Here is a 10571-nt window from a genome sequence, read left to right as displayed (position 1 = left end):
GCGCACGTAAGAGAAGAAATACACAAAGCTACAGCAGTCCTTGCATCTACAAGTGGTTCTGTCTTCCATGAGCCTGGAACCGATGGCTATAGGTTTATTTTCCCACTCCTCATCCCGTATTTCCCCTGCCCCCAGCCACAGCCTCAGCTAGTCAGGAATCTTTGTCAGGTGTAGTGATCCTAAAGGATCCAAGTCCAAAATCATACAGACTCCTTTTTTTTTTTTTGCCATAATTTTGCATTAATCTTAACTATTGCATGTGAAATGTATCAAGAGAAGCCCCAGAAACCCCCCTGGTTCCAGCCATAGTCCCCACTTCCCTGACTGTGTAGCAATCACTCAATTTCTCCTTGGCAATCAGGATCAATCATTCTAATCAGTAGTAACCTCTTTTGGTTCAATGGCATAGGAACCCGAAATTTCCCAATTCAATGGAATCATTGTGGTGCTGCTGGTTGAAGTACTCCCTGTCCTTGGGCATTAAGAGCTCTAGACAAGAAGACATCAAGATTGCCAATGTGGGAAGCCCAAGTTTTGCAAGTGGGTTTTTATATATGCAGTGAGGGAAGTCCCTCCTACTTTTCACCCTTTGAATTCCAGACCTATGCATTCTCACTCTAAGGAGATAGCATCATGTAATGCTTTCTGATTCAATGTACAGACTGCATCCTGTGAAACAGAACTCCACCTCGATCGGATGTTGTGGCCAGCTGGTCTCATAACCATATCTTCCATTAAACTAGTCCAATTTCAGGTATCCCAGGCACTTTTGCATGATGGGTATATGGCTTTGCTGTGCAATCAGTTCTTTGATCAGAAGCAATGCTTTAGGGATCGCAGTTCTTTTGAGGCCACAGACGGTGGTGCAAGCAGAAGCAGACAGGGAAGGCAACTCCACATGCAGACTATGTATCTATTCCAGCAAGAAATCACAGTAAGAATGAAAATCTGCTGCTTCTAATTCATCCAACTGCCATTAATTGGCTGCCTTGTTTCCCAGGGCAGTTGTGCCATCTTGGGGGCTAGTGTTAGTCTCAGTTGGCAGGTCAACGGTAGCATTACCGGGTCAGACTTCGTAAGAGGACGTTGAACCTTGTTGTTGAGCCTGTGCGTTGTTGAGCCTCCCTCCCCGTCACCACGGCCACTGTGGTCATAGCCTATGGAGCAAACAGTGAGATGATGGGGCCAAAAGACTGACTGATATCCACACACCGTGTAACGCTGTCAGTCTTATTATCAAGAGCCTCCGGGACAGTGGACATCCTTTGGTGGGCAGTCACGTGAGACGCAGGAGTCTTCAGTCTTGCGTCCTTTGTGAGAGGCTCATCCCCATGCCTCTTCTCTGGTCCTCCCTGCTGGCAGTCTTCCAAGCCTATTCTCTACAAGTTCCTGACTATCCAGGAACTTTACTTTACTTCTTTGACATTTACTTGCTTTACTTCTTTGACCTTCCTATATTATTACTTGTCATTGTTTTTTGTTTTTTTTTTTTCTAAAGATTTTATTTATTTACTTGAGAGAGAGATAGTGAGAGAGAGCACGAACGAGGAGAAGGTCAGAGAGAGAAGCAGACTCCCCATGGAGCTGGGAGTCCGATGCGGGACTCAATCCCGAGACTCCAGGATCATGACCTGAGTCGAAGGCAGTCGTCCAACCAACTGAGCCACCCAGGCGTCCCTTAAGTCATTGTTTCAATATGTTTTATCTCTACAGTTTCTTTTTCACTGGTTGTTACTGGTAGAGAAGAATTAATGTTTGTAAGTCAATCATGTGTCTGGGAGCCTTACTGAACATCTATTAGTTCCAACAGTTTATCTTGATTCTATTGCACTGCCTGTATGAGTTACTCTGCTGCACATAATTATGGTTTTGTCATTTCTAATACTAATGCCTTTACTGTTTGCACAATTGTGTTAATAGCAGACATCCTTGCTTTCTTTTGAGACTAAAGTTTCTCTGTCAAAAAAACTTTTAAAAGATTTATTTATTTGAAGAAAGAGAGAGAGCGAGAGAGAGCCTGAGCAAGGGGAGGGGCAAAAGGAGAGGGAGAAGCAGGTTCCCTGCTGAGCATGGAGCCAGAGATGGGGCTGGATCCCAGGACCCTGGTATCATGACCTGAGCAGAAGGCAGAGGCTTAATGAAATGAATCACCCAGGCACCCCCCTCTGACAAAAATTATGTTTCCTGTGAGCTTCTGGCAGCGTCTTTATGAAGTAAAGGATATTTTCTACTATTCAGTTTCCTGAGCCCTAAAAAATACAAATTGGGGGACACCTGGCTGGGTCATTTGAAAGAGCGTGTGACTCTTGACCCCCAGGTCATGAGTTCAAGTCCCACGTTGAGTGTAGAGATTACTTTTTAAAAAATCAAGTCAGAGACGCCTGGGTGGCTCAGTTGGTTAAGCAGCTGCCTTCGGCTCAGGTCATGATCCCAGGGTCCTGGGATCAAGTCCCACATCCGGCTCCTTGCTCGGCAGGGAGCCTGCTTCTCCCTCTGCCTCTGCCTGCCTCTCTGTCTGCCTGTGCTTGCGCACTCTCTCTCCCTCTGTCTCTGACAAATAAATAAAATCCTTAAAAATAATAATAAAATAAAAAATCAAGTCAAATCAAATTACAAATTGGTTTGAACTTGTCAAATGCCTTTTTATTTGTATACTGAGATAATGTGATATATTTTTTCCTTTCTCCTGTTACTGTGAGGAATCCTTTTAGATTTTCCTGATGTTAAACTGTTCTTGCATTGATAGAATAAACTCTAAATGCTCATGATTTTTTAAATAAACTTTATTATTTTTAAGATTTTTTATTTATTTATTTGAGAGAGAGACAGTGAGAGAGAACATGAGCAAGGAGAAGGTCAGAGAGAGAAGCAGACTCCCCGTGGAGCTGGGAGCCCGATGCGGGACTCGATCCCAGGACTCCGGGATCATGACCTGAGCCGAAGGCAGTTGTCCAACCAACTGAGCCACCCAGGCGTCCCAAACTTTATTTTTTTAAAGATTTTATTCATTTATTTGAGAGAGATAGGAAAAGAGAGAATAAGCAGGGGTGAGGAGCAGAGGGAAAGGGAGAAGCCGACTCCCTGCTGAGCAAGGAGCCCGACGCAGGACTTGATCCCAGGGGTTTGATCCCAGGACCCTGGGATCATGACCTGAGTCAAAGACAGACGCTTAACCAACTGAGCCACCCATGTGCCCCAATAGACTTTATTTTTTTTTAAGCGGATTTAGGGGGCGCCAGGGTGGCTCAGTCGTTAAGCCTCTGCCTTTGGCTCAGGTCATGATCCCAGAGTCCTGGGATTGAGCCCAGCATTGGGATCCCCACTCGGCCGGAAGCCTGTTTCTTCCTCTCCCACTCATTCTCCTTGGGTTCCCTCTCTCTCTGTCAAATAAATAAATAAAATCTTAAAAAGACAAACAAAGCAGTTTTAGGACCACAGTAAAATTGAGTAGAAGGTACAGAGATTTCCCATACACCCCATGCGCTCACAAGTTCATATCCACCCCCACCATCCATATCCCCCAGCAGAATGATGCATTATTGACACCTGATGAACCTACATTGACACATGATCATCATCCAGAGTCCATAGTTCACATTAGAGTTCAGCTTTGTGTTGTACATTCTATGGATTTGGACAAATTTATAATGACATGTATCCATCATTATAGATAGTATCATACAGAATGGTTTCATTGCTCTATAATTGTTTTTAAATTCAGTCATCCAGGGGCACCTGGGTAGTTCAGTCTGTTAAGCGTCCAACTCTTAATTTCAGCTCAGGTGGTGAGATCGAACCGGGTGTGGAGCCTGCTTAAGATTCTCTCTCTCTCCCTTTCCCTCTGCCCCTCCCCCCACTATAGTCTCTCTTGCTCTAAAATTAAATTATATTAAATTAAAAATAAAAACATTTTAAAATTCAATTACTTAATATTTTATTTGAGATGTTTACATTTATTTTCATATCTGAAATGACCCTATGCTTTCCTGATGGGCATGCAAAATAGAATATGTCTTCTATGAAACTGAATGGAAGTGCTGACTTTTTCCATGGCTGATGCTCATGGCCTTACCTATCATGTTTATGTTGATGGCTATATCTATATCCCTAGCCTTCAAATATGTAGCTTTACCTTTGTGGTAAACATACCTAAATACCTCAAAAATACGGAACTGATTCTCTTCCCATCCCCCAAACCTGTCATTTGTATCACTATGAGCTCAGGTGACAACACTGCCATCCACCAAGTGCTACAGGCAGAGATGAGTGACCATGCTAGACTTGTCCTCACTCCTCTCCTCCAAGACCTGCCTATTCTTCACCTCTTAATTTAAAAAACAAAAAACAAAAAACAACACATTTTCCTCTCACACTCTCCTGCCTTAGGTTCTTAAACAGTCTCCCTGATTCTAACATCTCCCACTTAACAAGAATTCATCCTCTACAGCGCTGTTAGAGTGAAAATTGGAAAATGTCATTTGGCTGCTTGAAACCCTCTGGGACTCTCCAGCACCAAAGACTAATGTCTGATCTCCTCAGTCCAGCAGACACTCACCTTCATTTCTAACCTTGTACTCCACCAACTTCTATGCGGTGCTCAATTTTCCTAATATATACCCTACTCTTTCTTCTCTGTGAAAAGTTTTTTTTTTTACATGCCTCGCCTAACCTCATCCTGTTCATCCTCACGGGTGGCTCTTCCTATTTCTGAGCTGATTCTGTGACCTCTCCCTGACCTCTGAACTAGCTGCACCCCCATCTCCCCTTCCCACTACACACACACACACACACACACACACACAGGAGTTCTCTAATCTAGCCTTACTCCTTAAAAGCAATTTATTCCTGCCTCATGGTTTTAAATACCATACGGATGCTGATGGTTTCAAAATTATACTGCCAGGGGCGCCTGGGTGGCTCAGTGGTTAAGGGCCCGGGGATGAAGCCCCGCGTCCATCAGCCTGCTTCTCCCTCTCCCTCTGCCTTCTGCTCCCCCTGCTTATGTTCGTGTGCTCTCTCTCTCTCTCTCTGTGAAATAAATAAAATCTTAAAAAAAAAAAAAAAAAAAAATCTATACCTCCAGCTCAGATCTCTCTTGAACCCCAGGATAATATATCCACTGTCTCTTCAGGATTGTCAACTAGATATGCATCTCACATTCCAAAAGTCAACTCCTAATTTTTCCCTCCCAAACTTGTTCTTTGCGGTCTTCCTAACGCCTTAAACGACAGCTCTGTTCTTGGTTACTCAGTTAAATAACCACGGACTCACCCTGCCTACTCTTTTTTCCACACCCCACATCCAATTTATCCAATGAGTCCTGCTGGTTCAACCTTCAGAATATATCCAGAACCTGAATGTTTCCCGTTTCCTTCAGCATCACCTTCTGCTCACTTTGCTACTACTGGTCTGGTCCCCTCTCTGTCCACTGGGCATGCTCTGTGCTCCTTGGGACCATCACCTGCCTCTCTCATCCTTGCTCATCTGGGCCCACCTGCACTACCTTCCTTGCTTAACGAAAGGAATTGAACAAAAATGACTTTATTTCAGATGAGGTTTTGTTGGTATCACCATTTGTTGGAATGGTCACATAAATTGTACGCATTTGCCTAGAACTTTTTAGCCTCAGAGTTGACACGAACATCGAACATGGTCCTCTGTCTGGATCACTCTCTCCCCCAGGGAGCCTCGTGGCTTCTTTCCTCTCCACTTACATCTTGCATATGCAGCCTTATCAGGACATCCTCTATACTGGTACCCATCTCCTACCCCGCCACCCAGGGAGTTGTCCCTGTAGCTCTGTTATCTTGACTTGTTTTTATGCCATTGTCACCACCTGATGTATTTGTTTGTCCCTCTATACATCCATTAAAAAGCTCCACGAGATGGGACTTGGTCCGTTCATTGCTATATATACGGCACCCAAGGCTGGGTAGGGCTCTTAGTGGGTGTTCAATAAATGTTTGTTGGTTGAATGAGCACTGCTAGCTCACATATTTTGTCAGAAGTACCTAACATTATCACTTTAAAGGGTTTAGGCTTTTGGAATCCTGAAATGAGAGACTAGGGGCTTTCAGCTGTCTCTTCTTTTGTGTGTGTGTTTTATCTTTTATTATTATTTTATTATTTTTTTGTTTAGCTCTGTCACTTCATGCTGAGGAAGTGAAACAAGTGAAATTTGTTGCTTGGGATGGGTAGAAGGAAGGAGGAAACTGACAGTTTATATTTCAAAAATCTGATCGCCCAACTCAGTTCTTACTTTTCATTTTCCTCAGAGTACACAGACTTGTAGGTTCTAAAGCGGAGAATGGATTCTTTTTTTTTTTTTTAAGATTTTATTTATTTAACAGAGAGAGACATAGCAAGAGAGGGAACACAAGCAGGGGGAGTGGGAGAGCGAGAAGCAGGCTTCCTGCAGAGCAGGGAGCCCAATGCGAGGCTTGATCCCAGGACTCTGGGATCATGACTCAAGCCAAAGGCAGACGCTTTGGCAGCCAAACCCAGGCGCCCCTGGTCTCTTGAGGTTTTTTTTTTGTCAAAGCCAAAACATTATTCTCGTGGAAATTTGAGGTCTGTTATCACTTGATTTATTCCATCCAGCTTTACCCCGCAACCAGTTTGGCTTACTCCCTTGTATTACATGGAATCTTTCCAGTTTTCACAATAGGTAGTGTTGCTTAATGTATCTTTCATCATTCTTACTCCTTTTCCTCTACTATGCTCAATCTCATTCAATAAATGTTTACTAAGAAAAAATGTTAACCAGTTAGGAGCCCTTAAACAGTACTCAGTGTTGTTTTCCAACTTAAGTTTTGTTAGTGACATATCTAAGGGTGCACATCTAAGGGTAGACCAACTTGTCTTGGTTTTGGCCCTAAAAGTTCTGTATCCCAGGAGCCCCTCAGTTCCAGCCAACCTGGGCAGTTAGCCACTTTACATCATGATGTGTCAATATCCTCTCTAATTTAAAGTATTTATACTTCAGCAAAATGGCAATTTAGGATATTCATTCATGACGTATTTGCTGAGCCCCTATTCTGTGGCAAACAAAAATTAAGTCCCTACTCTGTTGGAGCTTACAGACCACATCAGGGGAGGAAAAACAGAGCAGGGAGTAGATAATAGGCAAGTAACACATGCGTACGTTCCAAATAATTTTCATGGAATGGAGTAGTTCCACAGTAATAGGGCATGGGGGCTGCTCAGGAATGTGACAAGGATATGACCACGTGGCTGAGACTTGAACGATGGGAAGGAAGCCAGGCAGAGCCCTGAACAATGAGAAAAGAGCTCTGAAGCAGGTATATGTGTGTGCTACATAACAATACAAGGGCACTGACAAAGGGAAAAGTGGTGAGAACTCAATTAGGAGAGGTGGAAGGAGATAGATCATATTAGGCCATTGGAAGGAATTTGGAATTCATTCTAAGTGCAATGAAAGTATATTTAAGTAAATGAATGGTGTGTATACACATTTTTTAATATATATTTTTAAAGATTTTATTTATTTATTTGACAGAGAGGAGAGAGAGCACAAGTAGGCAGAGTAGCAGGCAGGGGGAGAGGGAGAAGCAGGCTCTCCTCAGAGCAGGGAGCCAGATGTGGGGCTGGATCCCAGGACCCTGGGGATCATGACCTGGGCCAAAGGCAGACGCCTAACCAACTAAACCACCCAGGCACCCCGATAGATGTTTTTAAAAGACGACTTTTCTCCTATTTGGAGAATGGCCTGTAGGGGACAAGAGCAGAACCAGGAAGCCCACTGAGGAGGCTACGGCAGCAATCAGGGAGTGAGATCATAGTAGATTGGACTAGGGTAGTGGCAGTAGAGTGGGTGAGAACAATTCAGAGAATGGATTCTGGAGACAGAACAGACAAAACTTGACAGATTGGATGTTGGGTGTGAAAAGAGTCATTAAGAATGGCTCCTAGGGTTTTGACCTGATGGCAGGGTGGATTAAAATGTCATTAACTGAGTTGGGAAAAAGCTAAAGAGAAGTTAGTGGGGCAAAAATCAAGAGTTCTTTAGGAAATTTATTAGTGAGATGCTTACTCTGGACAACTACAGACAGCCAGCAGGCAGTTTGATATATGAGAATAGAACTCAAGGTAGAGGTCAGGGCTAGAAATACAAATCTGGGAGTCTTCAAGCTGGCATTTTATTTTATTTTATTTTATTTTTTTAAAGATTTTATTTCTTTATTTGACAGACAGAGATCACAAGTAGGCAGAGAGGCAGGCAGAGAGAGGGGAGAAGCAGGCTCCCTGCTGAGCAGAGAGCCTGATTCGGGGCTTGATCCCAGGACCCTGAGATCATGACCTGAGCTGAAGGCAGAGGCTTAACCCACTGAGCCACCCAGGTGCCCCTGGCATGGCATTTTAAAAGGTGAAACTGGACAGAGTGGGAAAGCCAGTTAGAGCAGCAAAGCCCGAGGCACTTTCCCAGAAAGGCTGGAGAGTGGAGGAGGAGCCAAGAACCAGCACAAACATGCAGAAAAAAACTTAAGGAGTGGGTATGAAGGAAGAAGGAAAATGCAGAGCATGTGCTATCTTAGAGCCAATTAAAAACAAATCATTTCAAGAAAAGAGTGGTTTAAAATGGATCAAATGTTACTGGTTGGTCCAAGAAGATGAGGACAGAGAATTGATCACTTGCCTTGGATTCTTTGGCACTGATTTTTAGACAGTATAATCCTCATATCACTTCCATATAAAATGAGTATTTTATACTCATACAAAAATGGCATAATACTTATATAGAAAATGATCCCACAACTCCCTAAAGTTGTAAGTTTCATTTTTCAAAGGTAAATAAAAACGTTTTTTCTTTTCTTCTTCTTCTTCTTTCTGTTTTTTTTTTTTTTGTAGAGAGAGAGTATCCCAGGCAGGGCAGAGCCTGACCTGGGGCCTGATCCCAGGATCATGAGATCAGAACCTGAGCCGAAGTCACATGTTCAACCGACTGAGCCACCCAGACACCCCTGAATAAAAACTTTTTTTTTTTTAAAGATTTTATTTATTTGACAGAGATCACAAGTAGGCAGAGAAGTAGACAGAGAGAGAGGAAGGGAAGCAGGCTCCCTGCTGAGCAGAGAGCCTGATGTGGGACTTGATCCCAGGACCCTGGGATCCTGACCCGGGCCGAAGGCAGAGGCTTTAACCCACTGAGCTGTCCAGGTACCCTAAAAACTTTTTTATTTAATGAGGGGTGATCATTCTTCAGAATAAAATAATACGAACAGAGCCTGGAATAAGGATTAAGTAAGAAAAAAACTGAACTGAGAAAAATACTAAGACACCTCATATTTAAACAAAGGGGTTAGACACTGTTTTAAAAAGACAAGGTACAAGTTGGGAAAACACAAATATTTACAAAAACTATACAAATACAATATACAGGGGCATCTGGGTGGCTCGATCAGTTAAGCATCTGCTTTGGCTCAGGTCATGATGCCAGGGTCCTGGGATGAGTCCTGGCTCACTGCTCAGCAGGGAGTCGGCTTCTCCCTTTGCCTCTGCTGCTCTCCCTGCTTGCACTTTCTCTCTGACAAATGAATAAATAAAATCTTTAAAAAACAAAACAAACAACAATAAAAATAAATCCAAATACAATATGCAAAAAAGGATTAGTATTTATACAAATAGAAGAGCTAACAACAGACTACTCCTAATAGAAATATGAACAAAAAGAAATAGAAGTATCCAATAAGCATAACTTAAGAAGTAAACTGATACTATGAAAAACCAATCGAACACAGCCTTGCTAATCAAAGAAATTACTTGTATCTAAAGCATTACTTGTAAAGAAATTACTTGTATCTAAAGCATTTCAAAGAACTGGATTACAAGACGAAAGTGTATGTCACAAAAAAGTTAATCGTGATTAAGCTGGATAGTGAAATAATCGTTCATTTTTTATCCATTTCTACGTTTTTCAAACATTTCTACAACACCCATGTATTATTTTGTAATAAGTTTTTAATTTTATTTACATACAAAGAGATTGCTTGGAACTGGCAGTTCAGTATGAACCCAGGAGATACACTTGTAAAATAAAATATTGCTGATGTCACATTTGCACCTAAGTTTAATTTTCAAGTAATCCCTACATCCAAACAGGGGCCGGAACGGACCACTCCCAGGACAAGAGCGGTAAGTGCACAGTCGCCGACGAGGCCAGCGAAGCGTCCACCGTGTTTTAACCACAGTTTCATGGTCCATTATCAGGGTTAAGCACTTACCCTCTTCCTACTGTTTTTGTTTTGCTTTGGGTTTTTTTTTTTTTTTTTTCCCTGCTTTAGCTCCTACCGCAAAAGGCAAGGGAATACAAAATAAAGTACCTTTGACGCCGGTTGGCCTATCTGCTAAAACTTGGTATAGGAGGCTTTCCTGTAACCCGCGCGTCCTTCCGCGCTCCTGCCCGCACCCGAGGTCGGAAACGCCTCTGCGCTGTGCCCCGGCGTCTGTTCTACAGAAACCTCGGTCAGCGACTACGACGCCGGCGTCCGCTCCCACCACACACGAGGTCATGCCTTGTAACCTTCCCTGCGCTCGGATGAGACGCGCACACA

Source organism: Mustela putorius, unplaced genomic scaffold (assembly GCF_011764305.1).
Source record: "Mustela putorius furo isolate JIRA1106 unplaced genomic scaffold, ASM1176430v1.1 tig00003976_pilon_pilon_pilon, whole genome shotgun sequence".
Taxonomy (NCBI): Eukaryota; Metazoa; Chordata; class Mammalia; order Carnivora; family Mustelidae; genus Mustela; species Mustela putorius.
Note: the sequence above shows the minus strand (reverse complement) of the source record.